This window comes from Agelaius phoeniceus, chromosome 2, assembly GCF_051311805.1.
Source record: "Agelaius phoeniceus isolate bAgePho1 chromosome 2, bAgePho1.hap1, whole genome shotgun sequence".
In the NCBI taxonomy this organism is placed as follows: domain Eukaryota; kingdom Metazoa; phylum Chordata; class Aves; order Passeriformes; family Icteridae; genus Agelaius; species Agelaius phoeniceus.
Window position 1 is genome coordinate 75,625,476 of NC_135266.1, and position 25,981 is coordinate 75,651,456.

Below are 25,981 nucleotides of genomic sequence, written 5' to 3' on the forward strand. Positions count from 1 at the left end.
CGTTAAGCCTAGTGAATATTTTCTAGGAAGGAGACTGATAATTTGCCTATTCCTGTCTTGAAAATTACTTCAGAAAATTGTTCTGAAATTTTTAGAAGGGAAGTTTAATAACTCCTGTATATGGAAGTCAGTTCTTGTCCTCATATTTGAGAATCTTGTGTGTTAACCAGGAAATTATGATAAAGACAATTATCAGAGACTTGCTGTGAGAGTTACTCTCTTATGAATATAACACTACATTTTGAGATTTCACTTTCTCCAATAAAGTTCTTTTATGTGACTGTATAAATGCAAGGAATGTAAGAAGTGCCTTCAGCTTAACACCCATGTACATTAAAGATAATTCCAGGACAGAAGCATATAATAGGAATAAAAATTTGTGTAGACAAGGACAACAGCACTTATGAAAGCTATTGTTTATATTCCAGAAATGATACAGGAAAGAATTTCTCAGGTTTGAAAAGATACGACTAGGATAAAAATCTCTGAATCCTCTGTTGAAAAGGAATAGAAAATTATTATTCTGTGTTTCTTATAATGGAAGAATTAGAGGGCATTAAATGAGGTTACAGACAGCAGATTAAAAACAAGTAATGCAAGAGAAAGCACTTTTTTTTTTCCTTAGAGTGTGTAATCAAATTGTGGCTCTCAGTGCCAACAGAACATTTAAAAGACTAAAATAGAAGCAATTAGAAAAGCTGATGGAGGGTAGATTCATCAACTGATTTCGAACATGTTGAACTGCATGCTATTGTCAGCTCAGAAAGCCACTAATCCTTTGTTGCAGGAATCTGGGAGAGTGTCCCAGCCAGAGGTCTTGTAATACTTTTTTATCTCCTCTTTGCATACCATTCCCTATGGATATCATTCAAGGAAATTTGCTGGATAGATGGAGCTTTCAAGAAAAACCCTGGGTTTGTATTTTGATATGGGAGACACTGGAAGAAGAGACTCCAAGATGATCTGCAGGCTGGGGGAAGAATGGGGGGGGAAGGGAATTTGGAAGCCATACCAGCATCTGGAGGTAGCATAATGCACTGGGAACTTGCTGCTGATGTGCAGTCTGGACATCAAAGCTGGTCTGGGGGAAAAGAGGTGATTTTCATTGGCAAACAAATCAGAAAAGAAGATTTTTGCTGAAATGACTCAGCACAAACAAGTTACCTGTGATCTTTCACAGCACTTTCCTATGCCTGGGAAAAAGCCCCAAAAGTATGGACCAAGGCAATAAAAAAATAGCCAGCAATGGGCCAAGATCAGTTTTACAAGAAAGACTTGGAGAGTTGTCATTCTCCTGATGGGAAAAACACGTTTGTGTGTTGACCCTATGTGAGTACCTAGGGCACAGACCTTGTAGGATGAAATCTGAGTAACAGCTTTGAGTGGAAAGGACTGCTTAAGTTTCCTCACATGTAATATTCCTCCTTAATTTCAGTACAGAGGGAGGGAAAATTGATAAATATACCAAATAAAGAAGCTATTCTTGTAGGTCTGCACACCCATTAATGTATGAGCAGAACACATTAATTCTGTTTTGTGGGCACGAGTGAGATGCACTGGCTAAGTAGAACAGAAACTGAAGTTGAGGACCACTTTGATTCAGTAGTTTCATTGAAGATCTTAGCACAGAGAAGAAGAAATTACATCTGTTGATGGCACAAACCAGGGAGCTGTTCTGTTAGCAGCACAACAAGAGCCAAATGAAAGAAGGGAAGAATAGAGCAGCCTCCAGACCACATAAAATAGAGGTAGGCTGAAAGGATAAGTAATGTCTGCCAGGATTAATTGCAGGTATTTGTGTAATAACTGGAAACTCGTAATTTAGAAGTGACAGTAGAAGAAAAAGAGATGGAAGGGTACTGAAGGAGAAGTGTATGATTATACCCACTGATGTCATGTGAAAAAGAGAGAGAACTGTTTCTGATAGATACAGGGAGATATCAGTGGCGTTGCATAAGGTACTTATGTGATCATATCTGGAATACTGTGTGTAACTTTGATTATTCAAATTCAGGGTATTTTTGTGACTGGCAGCAACATAAAGCCCAAGGGAAGTATAATTATTTAATTAGCTGGTTTCTTTTTGAGTAAACCATGCATCTTTTAAAGGGCATACACATAAGGTGTGCCTGATATATTTGTACGTCTTTAGGTAGAGAATGTGGTATCAAAAATGTTCAAAATACTCACATTTCTTCCTGTTCAGTAGGTTAAGGAGGTACAAAGTGATATAGCTTGATAAAATAGCCAAGAAATAGAGGTGGCTGAATTACCATCTGGTGTTACTCTTGACAGGTCTAGGTTGTGGTCTTTAAAACAGTTTTTCTTTTTTTATGTGGGGCTAGAATGAACAGGTGAAGGGTTTTCAGCCATTGCCTGTGCTCCTGACTTTTCTTAAAAATGTGAGCAAGAAAGTTAAATAGCAATTTTTCTGCAAGGCATCTTGGTTCAGCTTCCTAAACTCAGATCTCTCCTGCACTTTAAATGCCCTCATTCACCTTGTTTTCCAGGTAACTTCTACATTACTGAAGCCCTTTTGAATGTCCTGGGCCATATTCACCACTGCCACATTGACCTCTTAGATGCCATAAAATAGCAATATATTCAGACAGCTAAATTAATTACATGGTGCTGAGTTTTTATAATTTATTTCCTAAATAAAAACATCACACTGCTTGAAGGAAAAACTAGCTAGCCAGACGAAAATCACAGGTCATTCATCTATCAGTGTATGTGATTACTTTTAGTGGAGTACATTCACAAATGATGAAACAAAGCTTTGCATATGGGCCAGAATATATTAAAAGAGGGTTAAATAATACTCCTAACACGGTAATGTAATGATCTGAATACTTTAACAAGCAAGTGAAACATAACTGTGATATGATTTATTTAATTTGTCCCTTAAGACATCTCTTTACATCCATGGAAATAGACATAGTATTGTATAATTTGCATTTTTCCTCCCATTGTTATTTCTGCAAATAGACCTTCTTTGGTCTGGCTGCTATGTCTTGTATAATATGCCTTATTGTAATTGCTTTCAGAAAAATCAATATAATCCTACAGTGCACAAATCCAGCTAGACTGCTTGTCCTATGGTGGCATGAAAGAACAAATACCACTTTTATTTCAGTTGTCTGTCTGGAGCTGACAGGTTATAATGCCGCACATGAAAATGATGGTATTGAGAACTTTGCAGCACTATGGGAAGCTGAGTGCATTTCTCTTCACCCAAAAAGACTCCTGATTGTGTAACTGGCAATCTACCATTCCCTGTCACAAAGCCCCGAGGCTGGCAGGATGGGGCTGCTCAGCTCTGGGTTTATAAACCTCAGATGGTCCCTCCACAGTGACAGTAGCCTGGTGGTGAGTCAGGTAAGAGAGACACCTGTGGTCACACACCTGAGTCATTACAGGGCAGGTCATACAGCTTGTTACTAATATAAATTCCTTGTTCAAATACGCCTATGAAAACTTCCCAGTTTAAGGACTGGATGTTATACATTCCTTTCTTTCTTCAATCTTGCTTTCCTTTCAGGTACCTGCCTTGGGAAATGCTGTCCTGGATAATGAAATATGACAAAATGCTTAGCTTCACTTTTCACCTCCCTTTGTGTCCAGATGCATATACAATTTCTGACTCTTCCAGTCCTTTCAGGTCTGAAGACATCAGAGTGTCGGAGAAATTATTTTGATTTTTCATTTACATTTCAAAGCACTTTGTTATCAGAATTCTAATAAGCCATCTTGTGCTAGATATCCAAGACCTTAATGGGTGCTTCCTCCAAATGGACTCAGAATTTCTCTTGCTCTCTCACTAACACATAGAAGCATTAAAAATGTTCAATGCATTCAGAAAATACTCTTCATCACAAGAAGAAGCAGAGGGGCAAGCACTGATTTCTTCTTACTCTTGACCAGCAATAGGACCAAAGGAAATGGCCTGAAGCTGTGTCAGAGGAGGTTATGGCTGAATACCAGGGAAAGGTTCTTCACCCAGAGGGTGGTTGGGCACTGAACAGGCTCCCCAGGGAGGTGGTCACAGCACCAGCCTGACAGAGTTCAAAGAGCATTTGGACAGTGTGCCCAGGCCCATGGTGTGACTCTTGGGGATGCCCTGTGCAGGACTCAGTGATCCTTGTGAATATTCTGATTCTATGCTTGTCCAACAGCAGAAACATAGACAAATGAGGTATGAATGCCTAGTTTGGAGTGAGAGCCATATCTTCCTCTCATCTGCCTGCTGGAAATACAGCACAGCCAAGAGGAAACTGACCAGCAGGTTCCTGGAGTGTGAGTAAGAGAACTTCCTGACATGCATGAAATCAGAGTTAAGTTAGAATCTAGAACTGAGCTCAAATATTGAAATCAGTACAAAACCATCTGAAATAGTCTGGGGAAAAATGGAAGGTAGAAGAAGATGTAGTATAAGCTGGGTAGGACTTGCTAAGGGCAAAAGAAGAAAAGAGATGATGCTGTCACCAGTAGAAAACTTCAGAAATCTATTATGAGAGGATGCTGAGCTTCTGTTTAAGTCATGAAATAATAATTTTGCAGACCATTATATTATCTAAATCTGCTACTGAAAACCCATCAATAACTGTAATACCAGTAATCTTGAATTTCACCATAAGCGTGAGTTTAAAATTAGTTTGAACATTGAAGAGTGTAGTTCATAAGGAGAAAAGAATGAATTCTTAATGTCTGTGCTGGCATCCAAGGGAGGAAGACAATTTTTTCTTGCAGTAAGGAGAAGATTATTGTTAGAATAAAAGAAGGCTTACTCTTCACTTTAGGTTCAGATTTATTATGTATTAGAATCAAGAAAAATTCTTTTCTGTCTCAGAAAAAGCTATGAATTTCTCAGATACTCTGGAAAAACAAGAGCTAATCAATTTGAATTGTGTATAGCAGATTATTACATCCAGGAAGTGTAATACAGATTACTACTTGACTGAGTATTTACCGTGTGCTCCAGGTCAAAAGGAGCTTGTGTAAATGTCAGTGACATAACTGATCTGTGACACTGGAAGAATGTGGTAAATCAGTATTGTCTTAATTGCATTTTCTTGAGGCAATTATATAGTAGTCAGAGAAGGATGGTCTACTTAGTTTCAGCATAATAAAAAAGCTTGACTAGTTAATCAGTAAATTAATTGTCTACAAGTCATTAAGAAACCCCAAAATCAACTGAGGTCTTCCCATAGTACTCCTGTACTTAGGGCATTCCTGGTGGAGACTGTTTCATGGGTGCTGTTCAGACCCACAGGTCACTGTGCTGAAGTGTTGCTGTGGTGCCATGTTGCATTTTTCCGGCACCGGTGATGGATGCCAAGGCTATTCTGGCTTTGCAGCACCTGGCAGCACTGATCTACATCTCCATCCCTGAGGACATCATAACTTCCTTGCAGGACAATGCCTGCAAGAGAAAATGCTTGTTGAATCTTAAAAATACCCAGTCACCAACAGGAGCAATGCAGGAGAAGCAGAGGCAGCCTGGTGGCTGACCTGCTCCTAGGCAGCACTCTGCAGTGTGGCTCCTCCTGGGTACAAAAGCAGTCTCTTAAAATAAACACTGAGATAAAGCCAAAACTCTTCTTCCTGAAAGCCGCTTCTCATTCCACTGTCCTTCCTCTCTAATAAATGGCTAATGCTACAGAATTTGTTTGATTAAAGAACTACTTCTGAGAGGTCAAAATACTGTGGTGGATTTCTCTACTATTCATGTGTGAAAAGTGCAAGATATTCTTTACAACTTGTCGTTAAAGAGTGCAGGCAGCTCAGCTCACTGCCCAGGTCACAGCCCCATGAGAACTTCTCTGCCTGACTCATAGCAGTAACCCTGCTCATTTTCTTCCCTTATGTAAATAATTAATGCTATTAAAATGCAATTCTCCTTTAATCTGTGTGCAGAAGTGTCACTCTGTACCTTTAGGAACTTAATTCCTTAATTAGGCTCCAATGTAGTCAATTTTGAAAAATGTGGCATCTCACTCAAGAGTGAGTAGTTGAGTGAAATGACTCACTTTAGGCATGCTTGTGAATTCCTATTCCCTCCCCACATGCCCCAGTAGATGGTGTGGTGTAAATGAAGAAATGGACCTAGAAGAAAATGGTCTTAGAAAAAGAAATGTGATAGGAAGGAAATATTTATGTATAGGCTAGGAAAAAAAAACCAAAAACCCAGTTCTGAGAAAGAAGAGAGAAGGCTCAAATTAACCAAAGTTAAAGTACACAGAACTATTCAGAGCTATTTTAATAGCATCTGCTGCAGAGGTTAAGAAAGCAGGCAGGTGAAAAGGACAAGTACAGACAGTAAGTGAGGAAAAGCCTATTCTGCAGAAAGACTTTTCCATAGTCTCATCAGACTGAGGAAAATTGGTAGGGAGGATGACACAAAGAACAGGGAATGCTGTCCTCCTGGTGAAACGTGCTTTTATCTTTTGTGCAGGCTCATTATTTTTTAATTCAGTTTCATTTGCAATTTCAAAGAGAAAACTGCTGTTCATAATTTAGCTTTGCTTTTCTGTATGTGGTCCTGATTTGGTTGAGCTGAATTTTCTTCAAATTTCTTTGCAGCAACACCCATCATATATATACATTATTTTTATTTAAATGTTTGCTTCCCGATTATTTGCTGAGCATGACTCATAACTGCATTTTTTTTTCAGTTTTGCACGAAGAATGCTGTAGATAATTCACTTTCACTGTGGTGAAAATACAAAGATTCATTTCTTGTCATCCCCAGGAACTGAGAAAATTATGGGGAATTACTTGGGTGAAGTGAAAAAAACAAGAAGTAGAGAATAAGATTCAAAGAGATATGGCTTCAACCAGTGAATGATATAGCTGTAGTATGCCAAGAGCCCTCATGGATAATAAAGCACTGAGGAACAAACCACCTCTGTATGTGAAGAGATAACAAAGACAAGAGAATTCCCATCAAAACTGGCTGCTTTCAAAATGGCATTGCAAGTTGGGAAGTGCCAAGGAGGAAATCGGTTTAAAGGCTTTGCATGCAATTTGTAGAATTTAGTACAGCATTTCATCAAGCCTTGTCCGAAGAGTTGATTTGCCTAATGGCAAATTATCTTTAGCAAAATAAGGTCCAAAATACAAATTGACTTGCTAACATATAGCAAGAGGTGTCAGAAGTTTTAGTGCCTTGGGAACAGACTCATTTTCCCCTCTAGCTTTGCCTGTAGACCAGCAGGGAATTTGTCTGCTGCAGAAACATATCTGGGCTCTTTGCAATTCCTTCTCCTGACTGTTCATTGCTTGCTCATCACCAGGAGGTAGAGAAGCAGCCCTGGCTGGCTGGGTGGGTGGCTGCAGCAGCAGGTGATTTGAACACAGCCCAAAGACAGCACATGCTTTGACATCCTCTTTGGTTCTTGCCCAAGAGAATCCATGTCACTGAGTCTGGTCTTCCTTTTATATAAAAAAAATATTTACATAATAGTTTATCATCAACACCTAATTTCTCTCTCAGTAGAAAAGGCATTACAAAAATCCCACAGGCTTCATTGAAAGCCACTAGCAAGGGCCTCTGCAGGTTCGAGATAATTTCTCTAGAAAGAAGATGTATAAAAATACAAGACCTGTAGCTCTGCTGGATATTTTCTGCATCAACTTAACTGCAAGATGACACTGGATCTTTGAAAAAATACCAAAACAACAAAACAAACGCAAAAAATGTGCCAAGTCTGTGGTCTCAGGACAGGGTACAGAACTTAGGTTTGTCAGCTGTTCAAACTGGAACATTTAATTGTCCTACCCTGTGGGATCAGAGTAAACCCAGGCACAGCCAGAAACCCTGGAAGGGAAATGATATTTCAGGCTTTTTATTGCAAAGAACTAAAATAATAAATAGTGGATATTAAAACCATGTACCAGGCACTGTTACATTAGCAGGTTTAATAACTTTCTGCAGATATTACCTTGTTGTAATTCGTAAAATGACCATGACTACATTAGCAGTGTGGGTGACTACTGTGTTGGTGAGATACAGCTACTGCTGGGCACATTTGCTGTCACCATGGGCTCACAGATAATAAACATAATTACCTCCATGGTACCAGCCAGTGCATCTGCTCACATAAATTATTTTGCAGCACTGTGACCCATGCCCATGCGGTGTGCTCTGCTGCTATGGTATGTCATGATCCCATTTCAGCAGGTTATTAGCTGCACTGTATCAGAGACGTGGAGCTGTTGAGCACAGCTCCTAGAAGATTTTGGCCATTCACTTAATTCCAGAGAAGGAAAGATTAATTTATTACCAGTGCTTCAAGAGTGTCCTTGGGTTTTCATCTTGAGAATGTTGGGCAATTTTTTTCCCTACACTCTGTTGAAAAGCCATGCTTATAGAATATGATTTACACTTCTAGGTTTGCACATATATCTGATTTGCACTTCCACCCCCTCTCCTGGGACAGTCTAGACAGCTTTACAAGATTGATAGACAGAAAAGTATCATGAAGGCTGCACTTTTCTGTCCAAAGCTGCTTGGATATTTAACACCTTTTGGCAGTAGCCCTGAATCTGGGGGAGTAAAAGCAGTTCTTTGAGATGGCACAAACCCTTGGAGAACCAGCACTGCATCAAACATGCTCAGCTGGAAACTGTCTTGCACACAATGCATAATATCAACAAGCTGTTAGACAAATGTCAGGTTAGCTAATCTCTGGAAGCATGACTGCTTTTTGCAGCACCCTTTCTTCCTGCTTCCTAGTGTAACTCTCCTTCTTCAGATCCCTTGTCACCAACAGCAACACCATTTTCCAGAGCTGAGACACACAGATGTATTCACACACACCATATTCAGTCTGGAGCAAAGCCTGGTTCTAAGCAACATAATCTTTGTTTCTGGTAAAACAGGTAACAGCACATATCTGTCTGCCTCTCTATCTCTGTAGTATTAAGTCTTCAGAGAGATTGCAGGGCTGTGTTGATCATTCTCTGTTAGTGATCTGTCTCCTTTCAATCTCCACTCTGACAACTATCTATGTCCTACCAGCATCACTGAGTGCCACCCAGGATTTACTTGCCACTGGCATGAAAGACAGGGAGAGCTTGTCTTCCCATATCTTTTGGCTGCCTACCTGAAGAACTTCTTGGTAGGATTTGATCAGGAAGGTTTGGATGTAACCCATGCTATGCCTGACTGGGCCCCACTTCTGTAGAGTGCACAGACCAGGCTAGAGGAGACATCACACTTGCCCTTGGAGGACTTCTAAGAAGAGCCATTTGCTTGAAACTGCCTGTTATTCATCACAGAGCATGGTCACAGTGTGTGCTTCTGTAGAAAACTGCAGTCTTTGTATTCTTCCTCTTAGCAGGAGGTTTTATACATTTGATTTTTGCTTTGTGGGTCTTTTAAAATTATACTAAGAGCACAAGGCTTCTCTGCTGGCTGCAAAAATTAAAATTTCCACTGGCATAAGCAGCCCAGGCACCTTTGGTTCAGCCTGTGAAATGGTTGTCTGCTTGTTTCTCAGAGTGGTCTGCCTTTATTGTTTAAATTGATAAGCAAAATCCTAGCTCTTCAGAAAATTTGCAGGTGTGAAATTATGCATGAACTACATAACAAAAGAAACCAGGCAAATAAAATTGAAGGGGGAAGAAGCATCACTTTACTATGCAGGGAAATAAATGGAACTTTACATTGTCATTAAAACAGTGAAATATTTATTTGATTTTCTTATGCATCAGAAATTTAGTAGGCTCTGTCTGACAAAAGACTCAAAATATGAATCTCAGTCCTTATTCTGAAGTTCTGGTTACCAAATATATCTACCCTGGCAAGAGTTACGAGATTTAACTTGTAAGCCTGATTAAAAAAATGAAAGTGGATCTTGCACAGTAGTTGAGTGATGGCAGTGATTTGCCTGCATGCACACCCAGTGAGCTTAGTCACTGTTCCCTGGGGACTCCAGGGACTCCCCAGCATCCAGGAGGCACAGGACTGGTTTGGTTCAGTGCACTGATGTGTGACACAGTGCTCAGCTGAGCTACTGGCTTCACTAGGAAGCATTTGACCAGTTTTGACAGCTGCTCTCCAGGGGAGTTTGAGCAGCCCTGCAGACTCTCCTGGGCAGCTGCTGCTGTGCACAGACAATGGACAGGCAGTGCTGCAGTCCCAAAGATGTTCTGAGGCCGTTCCTGCAGCAGAATTGACAAACTGAACACAAACAGGACACCTGTAGGGGCAGTAGAAACTGATTCTGCAGATGCAGGAATGGTCACATAGGAAAGTGCTTTGTACCTACTGGAGATAGGAAAAGCTTCTGCACAGCTGAAGAAAATCAGAGTCAGTGGACCTTGCTTGTGTGGGTGTTGTTGTGTAGGACCAGGGGTTCATCTGGATATGAAAAAAATCCCACTAAGAAGGGTGCTGCTGCAATGATCCTCACGGAGTCCATCACCAACCAGGCAGCAATTGGTCATCTGTCTGAGACATTCAATTTCCCTTCTGAGTATTATCCTATGTAGAGATCTCAATAAATCAGTCTATCTAAAAAAAAAATTCTCCGTCATTGTCTGCACCACTATGGCAGAAGCCTTATCTTCACATTTAGAAAACGAATGAAACCATTATAAATAAATATAAAAATAACTGGTGTCTCTCAGAAACACAGTAATAACCTTAAAACAACTTATTTAAAAGCCTTGGTGAACAACAGTGGATGCTTTACTTCCTCACAGGCTCTTAAGCAATGGTGAAGACAGTTCCTTATTAAGTCCAAATATTAATGATACTTCTTTATATTTTTTTCCCACATTAAATGTCACAGTATCTTCTCATAAAGTTGGGGTGTAATTCATAAGCTCAGCTCCTAGGAGACTGCTACTATAAAATTTATCACCCTTCCAGCTGAAGAAAGGGAGATTGACCATAATGGGCAAAATGAGTATGTATGAAAATAGTACCAGAGATGTTAGCAGTTGTGCCACAGATGTAAATTGGCTTATTTTAGTTCTGTATTAGCAATAAAGTTTGGCATACTGCACCAGCGTCCTAGAATCTCACCAGCTGGAACAATGCTAAAGGATTTAAAAATACACAATCATACAGTTTTTCATTTGGAAGAAGAAAGAAATGAAAGAGAGAAAATTGACAGAGAATCAATGTGAAAATTTTCTTATTTGCATAATTTTAATGTATGGACAACCTGATAGATTTGAAGAAGCTTTTCAGGTGTTTTCTGTGAAAAAGAGCCCACAATAGCCCATAGTGCTGTGCTGCCACTGCCCCTGCTGAGAGGGACAACTGGAGACACCTCTCTCACCTGTTAGTCCAGGTTATCCACAGCTGCTGTGGAGTTTGTTGGGAATTTCAATGAACTTTAATGTCTTCAAGAAAGGACATCCAAAGCTTCTTTAAGTTTTTCTTTAAAGTTATGAGTTTACTGTCAGCTTTCTTCTGTTTGTCTCAGAGCTTCTTGTGGTTTGGTGAGAAATACAAGGTTGGTTACCAAGTCAGCCTTTTATTTACAGTCACCATTGCATTTCAGTTGCCTCAGAGGCTTCCCAATCAATAAGAAAATTCCTGTAATATCATGTTCAGACAAAAATTTAGCCAAACAGCATACACCACTTCACCCCAATTCCCTGACCTAACCTGATGACCTCAGAGTGGCTGATCAGTATCCTGTAAGTGTGATTTTTGCCTGCATGGGTCAGATCCGTAGTCTGAGGAAAAGCATTACAGAAAGGTAGAGCCTTCCTATGTTGGCTAGGTAAAAAATATGTGATTTTTCTCAAATAGTTTAAGGCTAATGGTTGGATGCAGCTTTGAGCCAAATGGTCTAGAGGAAGGTGCTCACAGCAGCATGGAACTGTATGATGTTTAAGGTTCCTTCCAACACAAACCATTCTGTAACTCTAAGATGCTTTGAAATCAATATGTGAGCAAGCTTGAATCACTGGTACTGACTGTTGGCAACATAGTCATTGAAAAGACTTTAATTATGGACACAGTTGGTTTTTGGTTTTTTCTGGCACATTTTGGTGAGTTATACTGCTATTTCAGGTGATGAGAGAAAATCTGCATTCTAGAATTTGGGATCTGGGTATTTGATTGCCCTTTTGTGCATGCACACTGGTTTTCTGTGTATTGCTCCCAGCCCAAGTGTTTTGATACAGCACTCCTCTTGTGGTCAAATAATCCAGTACTTGATGCACCACCCAGGGAGAGGCTGTGTGTGCCACAGGTGCAGTAGCAGTGGGGAATGCGAGAGGTGTGTGAGGGACTAGTGACAGTGCCCTTCACCTACCCCCTCTTGCTGCTTGGGTGACATGCCAAATCCACCACTCTATTTCACACAAAGCACCATGTTGCAGCTTGTCTTGTCCTTTCTCTCATTCTATTCTCTGTACAATGTGGTTATTGAAAATTTCTACACACAAGCAGCGGGCACAGCCTTTTCAGTCTCTCCCACCTGCAGGTATGGCATAGATACAGCTTGATGGTGCAGCCTGGAGCGGGAAGACAGCCTGTGTGCTTGTCCTCATCTGAGCAAAACACAGGTTTGGAAAAGCCACCCACAAAGGATGTACTTATGGGCAGTCAATGACCAGATTACCCAGCAGAGCCAGAGTTGGAAGAGCATCATAGGTTTCTGACAGCACAAACAACAGAAAAGGATGTATGAATTTTCCTGTCCCTGGTTCTTGTCTTGACAGTCATCATTGCTGCTGTGAAAACTGTGTGGGTTTCAAAACATTGTGGTACTAAGGATATTTGCTATCCAACATATTCCTCAACTTGATAGAGATACCTATTGTTGGACAAACAAAATAAAGAAACCTCAGGGATCAACAGAGCAGGACCATGCCAGAATTAGCTGTAATGATTAACCATTTCTCTACAAGTGAGGATTAATTTTGTTAATTCAGGGTCTTTCCTATTTTCTATTGAGTGAATGTAGATGGAGAGCTGTCTGTTTGCTAATTAGGATGAACTGACACCTCTCAAGGTTTAAGATTCCTTACCCAAGTATGAGAGGTCCTGCTTTATGCAAAGTGAAGATACCCCTCATTCACAACAGATCCTCAGTAAGTGACAGATAACATGCTACTACTAATGGAATCCGTGTAGTTACTTCCTTTAGACGGTGAAATCTCATCAAGTTTGCTGATATCACCAAACTGGGGGACAAGACAGTTTGCATGAGGTCAGGGCTTTTATTCAGAGAATCATGGACAGCCTAGAGGAAGAAGACAGTGGGATCCCCATGAAATGCATCAAAGCCAAATGTCAGCCATGCTGCAGAGCAGGAAGAGTCTGCTGCAGTAATGCAGGACATGAGCCAGTAAGAAGCCACAGAAACACTGAATGGTTGAGCTCCAAGGGACCTCTGGAGGTCACTTGGTCCAACCCCCATGAGCAAGCAGGGCCACCTAGAGCCAATGGCCCATGACCATATCCAGATGGCCTTGGAGTATCTCCAAGGCAGGTGACCCTGACACATAATGATGAGATCCTCCTGAGCCTTCTCTTCTCCAGGCTGAACATTCCCACCCCTCTCAGACTTTCCCCATATTTCAGATACTCCACTTTCTTTATCATCTTAGAGGCCCTTCACTGGACTCTCTCCAGTACATCCACATCCCTCTTGTACTAAAAAGTCCAGTTCTACAGATACAGCCTCACCTGTGCTGAATAAAAGGGGAAGGATCCCCCATTCCTCCAGCCTGTTGAGGTCTCTCTCCAAGACAGCAGAACCCTCTGGCATATCAGCAAATTCTCCCACCTTTGTGTCACCAGAAACTTGCTGGTGGCACATGTTGCCCCATCATTAGGGAAGTTATTGAATCATCTTGTGATTCTGTGGTCTTCTAAGAACTATGGCTGACCACTGCATTCCTGCTCTCTCCAAGGAACGCTTTTCACACTCCTCCACTTAACAACCCGTACTTTTTACACTGCTTTTGCCACAGTCCAGTGTGTCACTGCTGTATCCTTTTGGGTACTTCGAATTACATTTGCTTGAAGAGCACTTGCTCAATTGGAGAGTGTTTAAGGGTGGGCTGAAACCTGCCTTGTATCAATACAGAGAAGGACTCTGCTGTAATTTTTTTTCCCCACTGTGAGGACATACATACAAATTTTTAGAGCTTGATGTTCATACAAATACATTTACCTGTGGGAGGGGAATGACTCATCTCTGGATTTTGAAAATGGATGTGATGATTGAATTGTTTTCTGAAGACAGGCTTTTACACCATCTGCAATGCTGTCATGTTACTGTGAACAGACCCAAAATGCAATCGGAACAACACTGTAAAATAGACTGATGTGAGAAATTCCATTGGCCATACTGTGGGAATTTTACTAATAGCAGTGAGAAATGCAATTTATATGAAACATAAAGAAGCCTGGTACTGACACCCTTCTACCTGTTCCTAGAAGTTAGACACTTGGTTAGGTCTGAAAACTGGGGCCTTATCTTTTTTCTGATATTCTTTCTGGCATTATTTCATGTAACCATTCAAATTTCATTCAACCTTGCAGAATCTTTGACCTCAATTGCACCTCTATCAATGCATTCACACCACACTCAGAATTATCTCCTGTAGGGAATGGATTTTATCAGTTTTCATTCTGCCATCTTTCAGGTTTGCTAGCATATCTCCATATTCTTGCATCACAAGACAGAGGAAACAGAAATTCTCCATCTATCTTTTCTATCACATTCTTTTATTTAGTATAGTTATTTCTCATCTCCTCTTATTAATCTCATTTCTAAAGGAAACAATTACATTCTTTTCAATCTCCCCTTAAGTGTTTTTCTGTATCCTTAATAATTATGCCCTTCTCTCAAGCCCTCTATAATTCTGTCCAATTTTCCTCAGGAAATGGTGGCTGGGTTTGTATAACTAGCAGCATAATTGAATTAGTTTTGCACTATTCTCCTCAGCCCATTTTTGTATGCATTCTGATATATCATTTGCTTTTTTCTGTCACTGTGATGCATTAAGTAGGTGTTCCAGTGATTTACGTGTAATGGTATACATATTTATTTCCTCAAGTGGCAAAATCAACAGATGTATAATTCAACTGTTGAAGAACAAATAGTTTAGGGGGATTTTTTTGTACTTACCAACTTCACATTTCACTTGCCTATATAGTCTGTCTTGCATTCTAAAGTTCTTTGTCCTATTGTCATGTTCTGAATAGACTAAATAACTATCAGGTTTTGTATTTTGTGGACAGATTTTGTAGGTAGAGTTCTGACCATTCTTCTTGTTCTGTCATTATGTTTTTTTCTTGTGCAATGTGATATTTCAATTTTTAGTTTTCTTTTGTTGGGGATATTCTATTTCTCCCTAAGTAAGAAGACCTACCAACTTCATCCATTTCCTATTTTCCACTGGGGTTCACCCACAAGTAATACAACTCACAGATGGAGAAAGGAATAAAGGAAAAGGAGTTAAATGGGTTTCCAGCTCAGTCTCCTGCACTTTCAGATTATCGTGTAGAAAATATTAATTTAAGAGTTGTTTATAAAAGTATCTGCTCTCCATTCATCTCCCATCCCATTACACAGAAGACCAGAAAATATCATAGTTAAATTTGTAAAGCTTTCCAAAATTTGAAATTTCACCTGTAGTGTAAACAAAAATTCTGAGAAACATACAATCATCATATGAAGAGTAGCTCCATTCAAAGGGTCTTGCATTTAGTGCAGAAAATTTCTCAAGGATCATGTTCAACCACTTCTGGCTTGATCATCCATGGTACACCATAAGCCTATCAATATGACCTTAAAAGAAGGAGGGAAAGAAAAAAAGAGTAAAGTATTCCATAGAAAGAGTTATGGGGGTTTTGTAGTAGTACTATGTAGTATTTTGGGAACATAAAGCTCCTGTTTTATATATTTTAGAAGAAATTATGTAAATGTTTTGATATTAACCCCTTGGAGGTTAACTGTGGAGCACATCAGCCACCGGCCATATCCTCCCACGGAGGATGCCATGCTGGAGCAGGCTCCTGGCAGAACCTGTGGCCCTGTGGAGAGAAGGAGCCCATGCTAAAGCAGGTTTGCTAGGAGGACTAATAACCTGTTATTAAATAGAAATAAACTATTTTCCTCAAATTGATTCTGTTTGTATATGACAGTAATCAGTAAGGGAATTTCTTCTCTTTATGTAATCTCTAATCATAAGCTCTTTTTCATCTATTTTCTCTTCATGTCCTGATGAAGAAGGGGAGAATCTGAGTGGGGCTCTAGTAGCCAAAAAATGTCAAGGCTACCACAGAGCCCTCTCTGTAACCTCAGTCAAACACATATTTGCCAACAGAAAATATTTTTCACACTAAACATGTTCACTTATTATATTCAAATGCAAAATCATCACTCTTCCACAACTAAAGGAATAATCTTCCCTATACTGTACTTTGCATCTTCATGCCTATGCTTGGTGTTAGCTAGCACAGGTCTTTCTGTAGAGATATTCTGAAATGTTTCTATCATGGGTACACTGCAGGAGGGAAAAGGACTTTGTCTTTTGACACCACTGGCGTGTCATGTGCAGCTGTGCAGCCATTTCTATTTTGAAGTTGCATCTGTACCAGAAATTGCCAACCCAAATGACGGAAGCAGAGGGACTGGATGATTTGGCCCATTAGTCACTTTGAAAGAAACTTAACTTCCAAGGACCCTGGATATGACTCTTTTGATATAAAAATGATGGAAGAAATTTTCTTTAGTTGTTCAGGCAGATGAAACACCACTGAAATTGGCTGCTCCTAGACTCACTTGCAGCTACTCAGTTTAGGATTTTTAACACATTCTGTAAGTACCCTTTTAAAACAGTTTTTTGTTCGTTTGTTTATTTGAGTTTTTGGGTTGGTTTAATGTATTTGTATGTTTGTTTGGGTTTTTTTTGTTTGTTTTTGGCTGGTTGGGTTTTGTTTTGTGGTTTTTTGTGTGTTTGTTTCGTTTTTGTTTTTCACTCCATGTTCAAACTGTTTAGAAGCTCCACATACTGAACAGGTCAGGGAACTGGAAATGCTGATCAAGGAATACAGCAGAGTGTCTTTGCTTTGCTCTCATTTATGTAGATAAGCTGACCAAGCTGAAAGCATACTTTCAGTAACTAATATTAAATAAATTAAATATTAGTAACAAATATTACTGGAGCATGGAGTCTTGATTCTCCTATTAGAAGCAGAGGCTCCATTTCTTTTGCCTTAAAATGATATGAAACAGCAATTTGAGATCCAAATATTTGGAGGTCCTGACTTTCCCTACTGCAATTTTTGCTCATATCAGTTTCCTCAAAACCTCTTGAAAGCAGCCTGACAGAATTTATTCAGCACCAAGAGAACCTGATGTTAGATTAGACCAGTTACAAAGGACTAAAGCAGAGGAAATAAAATCACAGAGATCCTCTGAGGAAGAGGCAATATGTGCTGTGAAGCACAGAGGGCTAACAGAACAAAAAGGGAATTCCAGCTAAACACAAAACAGGCATGTAGGACTGGGATTGTTTCTGAAGCAGCTATGTTATACTGGTACTGAGATAAGGAGGTAAAAAAAGCAACAAAACAGCTAAGGCTGATGGCAGTAAGCAATGAACAGGAAAATCACTTTCTCTGCTATGAGTTGCTAAGGAAAAACTGAAAGAAAGGCCAAGGAAAGAAGGAAAGAGTTTAGTTTAGTTTAGTTTCCTAGAAAATATTTCTTTCTAAGTGAAATGTTAAACAGTGGAACAGATATATGAATTTCTCTGCAATGGTTGTTTGTATTGAAAAAAACCTGTGGTGTGTAGATTTTATTGGGTTGTCTCTGGAAAATAACATTATTTTTTCTCTTTTGCGTGCATTGCATAAATTAGATTCCCGCTACTGAGCCATGAGAAGCAAAATCCTGTTTAATATCATATTCAATCTGAGAGGAGCAAGCCTCCTGCCATATTGTATAGCAAGAAGGAAACTTGTGGAATGTATAATAACAGCAGGGATGAAATCTGGAGATAATTGAGACGTTTCCCACATGTGAAGAATATATCTTTTTATCCACTCTAGGTATACTTATCCTCTGGAGGGACTTTAAACCCATTCATTTTCAACTCAACACCTTACATTTTGTAGAGATCGATTTTGTTGCACAGAGACATCCCTCGCAATCTCTTTCCTCACTCTCAGGCATAATTTATCTTTCTGTACTAGAGACCAAAAGCCACTTTAACCATGCTGGAAAGTATCTGGGAGTACTAAAAGTAGAGACAACCTCAGGCAACAAAGCATGCAGAAGCTCTACACGTTTTTCCTATTTGGAGGAGAAATCTGGCTTTAGATCTGTACCTACCAGGTTTCCAACATGCCTACACACATGTCCATCTGTTGGGTGGCACTGTGCCTGCTCTCCACAATGCAGTAGAAGTTCCAAGGAGGAGCAGGCACCAGCCAAAGTGGAGCTGACAAGGACAGCCTTCACACCAGAGGCATGGCCCTCACAACAAGCTGTGTCCATCAGCACTGTACTACTCTGCAAGGTGCTCCCTCTGTGATTCCTCAAGACTCTTTTCCTTGGGTCAGGGGTAGAGCCTGTCAGAAGTTACTGCAGGCCCCAGTGGGCACCTCCCTCCAATGCCTTCTGAGGATGCCTTCTGAACTAGTCTCTCTCTGCTGCCCCACTATGCCCTATTTTCTCTTGGAAACCTTGTAAACAGCAGAGAATCAGTGAAAATCTCTTTTATAGATATTAAGGAAGTTGCAGCCCATTTTGTTGTAATTCTTTGCTCTTCAGATACTTCTAAGTTCCTCCTAAGACTCCCTACCAAACAAGCAACCTGTGGAAATGTTCGCAGCATGGATTGGAAGATACTCGTTTTTACGTATGGAAAGGCAACCAAAAAGTTTGGAATTTTTTTTTTCCCTAAAAATTGGAAAAAGGAACTAATGAGTCATACTTTTGGAATCTTTTGAGTTGGCTACCAGAGAGAGCTGCTTTCTCTGTACCTCACCCACTGGAGACATGAGCTGCACACTTGTGAGGCGCTTGGCTGAGGGTTTACTGAGAGGGAAATTCCAGCTGACCAGACACTGAGGTTACCCCAGAATAATGTGAATGGATTGTTTTGAAAGTGGCAAACCCTGTGCTGTGGAAAGGGCATTGGGAGACAGAGGTCTACCTACACCAGCTGAGAAATCAATTTTTATTTAATAATGTAGCATTTTAAATTAATTTACCTGATTTTTCTCTGAAAGTGTTACTTCAAGCTAAGTTGGGTGTTGACATTGGACTTAGGCTGGATAAGGAGACTGTGCAAATGAAATAAATAAATATGCCAATGGCTCAGTAACATGGAGGTCGGGAACCTTATCCATTTGGGTTTGGATGTTGATGTCTTCTCAGTGATTACTCCAGTGGTTTGAAACTTATGGATCTGTTGAATTGGGAGGCCCTTTTTCCCTTTGTTTCCAAGTATATTCTTGTTCTGTCTTACTTGAAAATGACGTGAAAGCTTTTTCTTGATTTATGAGAGTTCTTCCATAATTGAGAGAGCACAGAAGACAGACATATAACGTAAAACAGTAAAATCCCCTTTGAACTGAGTTTTCATTATAACGGTTATTCTTGCAATTCAATTCTTAATGGAGATTTTCTCTGAAGTATTTCCTTTGAATTTCAATGTAGGGTATCCTTATATCCAGAAGTATCAAGGCTAAATATTTCTGAAATCCTCTATGATTCTAGTTTGCTGCATGAAACCAGGAAAGAAACCCCTTTCAGGGACTAATTTATTGGTACCGGCTCTTATGGAATAAACTATAAAATACAGTAGGCAGATTTATTTCTGAGCAGAGATAGCTCTGCCACAATACTGACTTTCAAACCTTTGGTATGCAAGCTGGACCTTGATCTCACTGTCTTCTTATTAAAACAAATATCTTACTAAATAAATAATTTGCTGGGTCACTACAGTTCTGTTTCAAGACTGAGTTTAAAATGCTTTTTCAGGGTGTAAAGGGATGACTTTTTGGGGTTTTTTAACTATCAATGAAAACTTGCTTCCCAGATGAGTGGCTGCCTCATCTACCTACCTATCCTGTATCTCAAAAAAATATTAGAAATAGTTTCTGAATCTTCTTAGGGTATTGAACTGCAAAGAAGAAAAGTATTGTGGTTAGTGAAAATAACTTGACACTATTCAACTTGACATACCAGGAGGTCCTTTCCCTCAAATAACATTTCCTCTGTCAGTATGTCACAGCTGTGATGTACCGTGTGTCACCATCCTATGGTATCCCATCATGTGATTTCTTTGCCATGCCTGGTCACTTTTCTCTCTATGACAATGCCCCAATGACCAGCAGGTCTTCTGGTGAAATTGGGCTTGGCTCAAACAGCACCCAGTTTGTGATGGGCCAGGGAGGAGACTGACACTCAGATCCTTGTGTTTCTACACCAGTCATAAACACTTGTAGCTCACCACACTCATATATTCTCTTTTTTGACAAATTAATATTCTTGATTGCTCACACCTAGTTAACATGCAGTGCCACTGGAGCACTAACCCTTTCAGGGCAAAAAAAAAAATCACGAGCTGCCAGAACTAACAATGCACTTATGAGTTTATAATTTAAATTATGAAAGGCATCAACAACAAAAAAAAGAAATTCAATTATTTACTAATTGTTTCAGCTAGAAAAATAATTACAGCAATTTACTGAAGGTTCTTTAAAGCACAGATTGCTTTCAAAAAGTCTTCCAGTTGACTCAGAGTAACTTGAAAGAAATTCACTGCAGTCTTTGCATGACAATGAGGGAAGGAGGCACTACAGCAAGGTAAAAATGGACTGTTCTGAATTTCTTTATTAGCTCTTCTGAAGTGATCTGTGGCTGAGCTAAAGAGTGTGTGGTTTCTGTGTCTAACTAAAGTATGATTTTCTTGAGCACTATTCGAACTGTGTGTCAATCAAACCTGTGGCTAATCAACAAAATGGTGCCAGGTACTAGAATCTTGTAGTATTGACAGCATCATATCAGGTAGTCAATTGAGACACATACAAAATGGATGAAAATGGAGAATCAACACACGTTCTTCCCCCAAAATCCACACAGAAGAATGCTTTTGCCTCACCAGTACTGATAATAACTTTGGATCTAGAAAGGCCTTTCTTTTTCACAGTTCATTTTCCCTTTCCGCTATTCCTTTCTCCAGAAGTCTATACTGTTAGTTTTGGCCATAATGAATTGGAGATGTGGTTTTGATTTATTTTTGAAATTCTTAAATAATTCTTTTTTCACAGAGTGCTGAGCGTTCTGGATTTAAGGGTAGAATTTAGATAAAAGTTCGGACATCTACAGATATATGACACAATGCCAGACTATTTTAGAAAAGCCATCAAAGGCGATTGAGGATTTTCCAGACCTGCCACATATGAGTGCTGCCCTCTAATTATAATGCAAAGACTCCTTCAACCTCTGAGCCAGGCATTTAAGCTGCCATTAAAATCAAGGGAGATCAGTCAAGTCAGCCAATGGAGTCTAGAGAGCCATTTACCTGTGCAAATGTAGGTGTTTGCTTTTAGAGGAGACAAATGGCTCTCCAGAGTCCATATCTGCACCAGCCAGGTCCCCATTGGCTGCCATCAAAAGTGAAATTTCCAACTCGTAGAGACACCCACATTTAAGTGCCTAAATCTTCAGATACACTGTCTGAATCTGGTAACCTGCAGCGTGTCTGACATTTATTTACACAATGCTGACATAAATTACTCTAAAAATCACTTTTACCTGCAGTGTACACCATTTTTTTCTGAGCAAAATCTAAAGAGGTAGTAGCAGTGGAAAGTCCCAGGCAGAGAATGGCTATTGTGCTCAGAAATGTCTGTAAACTTTAGAGAAGAGTCCCAGCTTCAAGCAGCTATCACTTACATAAACCTGAGATCTAAGTAGATCTTTATATATGAAAAAACAAGGAAGGAACAAAAGCAAACCAACAAAAAAAGGGGGGGAGGGGAACAAATCTTAAATATTTTTTTCACACTTGCAAGATTGTATTAATTCTTTACACTTGCATTGATGTGAACAGTCTACTGTCTTGATACTTTTAAAAGCTGGGAAGATGTACATTTGTAGAAATACTTTGCTTTGCATCTGTTTTTCCTCTGGAATTCTTCTTCCACAGGTGAATAAATTATGTCTTTACTTGCTCATTTCTTATTTTCATCCTTTCTCCCTTCCAGTTGTAGAGCACTCAGTCACATTTTTTGCTTCCTTTTTAATCTAATCCTCACTAGTCTGTCCCTTGGTCTCTTTTTTTCCCCATCTATCCACAAGACTCACTTTGATTCTCCAAAAAGCAGAAGCACATCAGTTTGAATTCCAACTTTGCTTATCAATTTAACTTTCTCTTTCAGATCTATGATGCATCTAATTTAATTTTTTTAAAGAGAACTAGAAATTTTCATGGTGCTATCTGCATAAAGGCAATACAGTTTGTTTTTTTTCCTAGGCTGTCACCTTTTATTTTCAACTCCACATTGTAGCACCTCTTTTCTATTGTGTTGCAGTGTAATTGTTCCTCACTGGTACAGTGAAAAGTGAAAGTATAATCGTCCTGCTGACATTTCTCTTTTGACTTCTTATTAAGTATTAATGTGAAATGTTGGTAATATGATACGACATGTCTATGATATTTAAGGATGCTTAAATACATGACAACAAACAGAAAAATTGCAACCTTTTAAAAATCTGAAGAACACTGTAAAGGATATTATTACTCCAATGCCTGAGAAGGACATTGTATTACACATCTGCAGAAATAACATTCTGAAGTATGCTATTTGACTTACCCTGAAACACCAGAACATTTTCCTAGGCATTACACAAGTACATGGTGAGATTTATGTATTTGTTTTTCAAAGAGCTCAATAAACCTAACCATACATGACTGGATTGCAAAAAGCCTAGGAAACTGTGGCTCCCTGCATTCAGTTTTTTGCTCAGCTGCATGTAACACAGAGAAGAATGATTGTATCACTGTGCCCTTCTCTAGAAAAAGAAATAGAGGTGGAGGGGAATGATGTTACAGTGGGCATCAAGCTAGACAAGTCTATCTTAGAAAACTTGGATGCAGTGTCTCCATCCCAATGTCTACAAAGTCAAGCAAAGACAGTAGCAGCTCTGCCCGCATGAGCAGGGGTCTCTTGGCAAAACTCAAACACAAAAAACAAAGTATAAAAGATTTGGAAGCAGGAAGAGTTGACCCAAAAGGGATATAGAGGCACTGTTCAAGAGTGCACAGTTAGGAAAGCCCAAGCCCACCTGGAACTGAAACCGTAAGGGACAATGAAACTGTGAAGATCAATGAGGAAAGTTTCTACAGGTACCTCAGTAGCAAGAGGAAGATGAGGGAAAATGTGAGCCTGATGGTGAAAGAAGCAGAAGGCCTGATGCCATAGCACATGGAAAATGCCAAGACGCTCAATGCCTTGTTTGCTGTGGCCTTTATTGGTAATATTTGCCTTCAGGAATCCCAGACCCCTGAAATCACTGATTGGGATCTGGTGGGATACGCCCAAAAGTGCTGTGGGAGCTGGCCAATGTGAGGCTGCTCTCAATTACCTTTGAAAGTTGTAACAATCACAGGAGGGTTTTTGGAACTGGCAGAAAGCAAATACCACTCTGACATTCAAGAAAGGCAAGAAAGACTATCCTGGGAACTGCAGACTGGCCAGCCTCTCCTCAATCCTGGAACATTCCTGGAAACTCTTTCCAGGCTTATGAAAGACAGGAAGGGAGTAGTCATCATGGAGGCACGGGATAGATTGGGCCCTCGGAACACCATCATCCCCTACAATGAAATTAGTAACTTAGTACAAGAGGGGAAAAAAGTGGACATTGCTTTGACATCAGCAATGCTTTTGCTCTTTACCATAACATCCTCACAGACCAACTGAGTCTGTGATATATATGGACCAGATAGTTTTTGGCATTTAGGGAACAGAATTTGCCTTATGTACTTCTTACTGGATGTGTTCCCACTTCCTTCACAGGCTAGTAAAAGATCTAAGACTTTTCTCTCTCACCTGATGAAAAGCAAAGTGGTGACACTTGGGTTGAATGTGTCAACACCTACCAAATTATCTCAAGACAGGTTTCTGGTCCTAAATCAGATTGCTTTACTTGCATTAAGTTTGCAGACAGGAGGATCTGGAGTAGTTTGGATTTGCCAGCTCTTTTGAAAACTGACTCATTTGAGAAAATGATTAGTTAGACTTTTCAGAGCCTAAATGTAGGCTGTCATCATTTTAGCCTGGGCCATGGATTGGGCTTCTGCTTATGCTTAGTACTCTTTACTCTCTTATAGCATTTTAAAGCATATGGCTGAAGTTATTTTGTGTCTTGGTAAATGTGTCATCCAAGAAACTCTGACACTTAAAATGTTTGTCAGATGGTAGTTTTCTATTTGACAAGTCAGGACATGACATTGTGAAGCTCTTGGTTTCTTAGATGCTGCTAAGTATATGCAAAATATTGTCGTTTAATGGGAATTTCAATTTGCCATCACTATGCATTGCATCAGAAAATATAAACAGATGGGTCACCTTGTGATAACTAGGAATGAAATAAATGGAGGTGTTATCCTAGTTTTATAGCTCTATAACTGAGGGCAGAAACTGGCTGTTAGGGCATTTGCTGTCCAATTGCATTCCAGTTCCTGACTGTATGAGGTACTGTGTGGATTAAGAGCTACTGAAACTCACTTCTAATACATTATGTTTTATATCCATCCCCCACTTGCTCCCTCTGCAGCATCCCCAGGTTCTCTCTGTTCCCTGAATTCCCATGATACTATCTAGATTATCTCATGCCCAATATCTCTCTTGCTTCCCCTACTCCCAAATCATTCCCTTGCTACTGTGTTCCCTGTATGTTTTCTGTTTTCAAGGCAAGAAAAAAACAAGTCCTGTAGCTAGGTTGGAATTACAAGTGCACTGACTCACCATCTGGTACTCATGCCAGGTCATATCAACTCTCAAAATAGATAAGCACTCAATTTTATATTCCTTTTCATAATTTTTAACCATTTGTTGATTTTCACAGGACTTGTTGGCTCTGGGCTCTCATGTGGTGCTTTTCCCAGTTTAACAGTAGTTGAAGTTAACCAACAGGTTTAGAGGTTACCAGTGGAGTGTGATAAGACATTGTATTGCTATATGGAATGGATCCCATAAATAGAGTTTCTGTCAGGAGACAGGATAAGCAAAGCATATCAAAGCAAAGAAGAATACTAGAAATCATTCTTTTCAAAGCAGAGAAATCTGTTTCATTTTTTAAATTTCAAATCAGAGAAGTCTGTTTACTGTTTCATTTTTGATTTTGTCTGGTGCTATGGAAGAAAGTTTACCATTGGTAGGATTCATGTCTTATATGCTTAAACTTACTTGTCTATGTCATTCCATAATAGGTGAAAAGGTGGATTTTGAAAGATTAATTTTATTCAATCACAGGTCAAATTAATCTTAATCAATATTCACCTCTCGTAGACTAAAATTAATTAACAGGAATCCCATCAAGCGAGACTGAAAATAATTCCATCTCTTTTAATTTAAACATAAGAAAAACCCTTGTTTTACTCTGAGTGTTCAAACAGTGGAACAGGCTTTCCAGAGAGGTCTGGAGTCTCCATCTTTGGACACATTCAAAATGCAACTGGACACAGCCCTGAGCATCCTACTCTAAGTGACCTTAGTTTAAACAGGGTGATTAGAATGGGTCATCTGCAGAGGCACCTCTCAATTTCCACCATTCTGTGATTCTCTGATGCTGCTTTTTTGTGTGCTACAAAATGCATGCCTAAGAAAAGAGATTATATGGACAGATGTGCCTGCACCTTGCAATGCTTCTTTCAAAGTCATTATTTATTCTCCTGCCAGTCTTACTGCTTAGGCAGTGAAAGATCTGTATGATTTGTATGCATGAACTAACGTCATGCAAAGTTGATTGTCTTG

At 39.6% G+C, this 25,981-nt stretch overlaps 1 protein-coding gene across 2 annotated transcripts in view; it reads left to right on the top strand.

Moving 5' to 3' along the window:
* GUCY1A2 (guanylate cyclase 1 soluble subunit alpha 2) overlaps positions 1 to 25,981 on the top strand; it is a 220,229-nt gene that overhangs the window by 152,777 nt on the left and 41,471 nt on the right. The gene's annotated exons all lie outside the window — the stretch shown is intronic.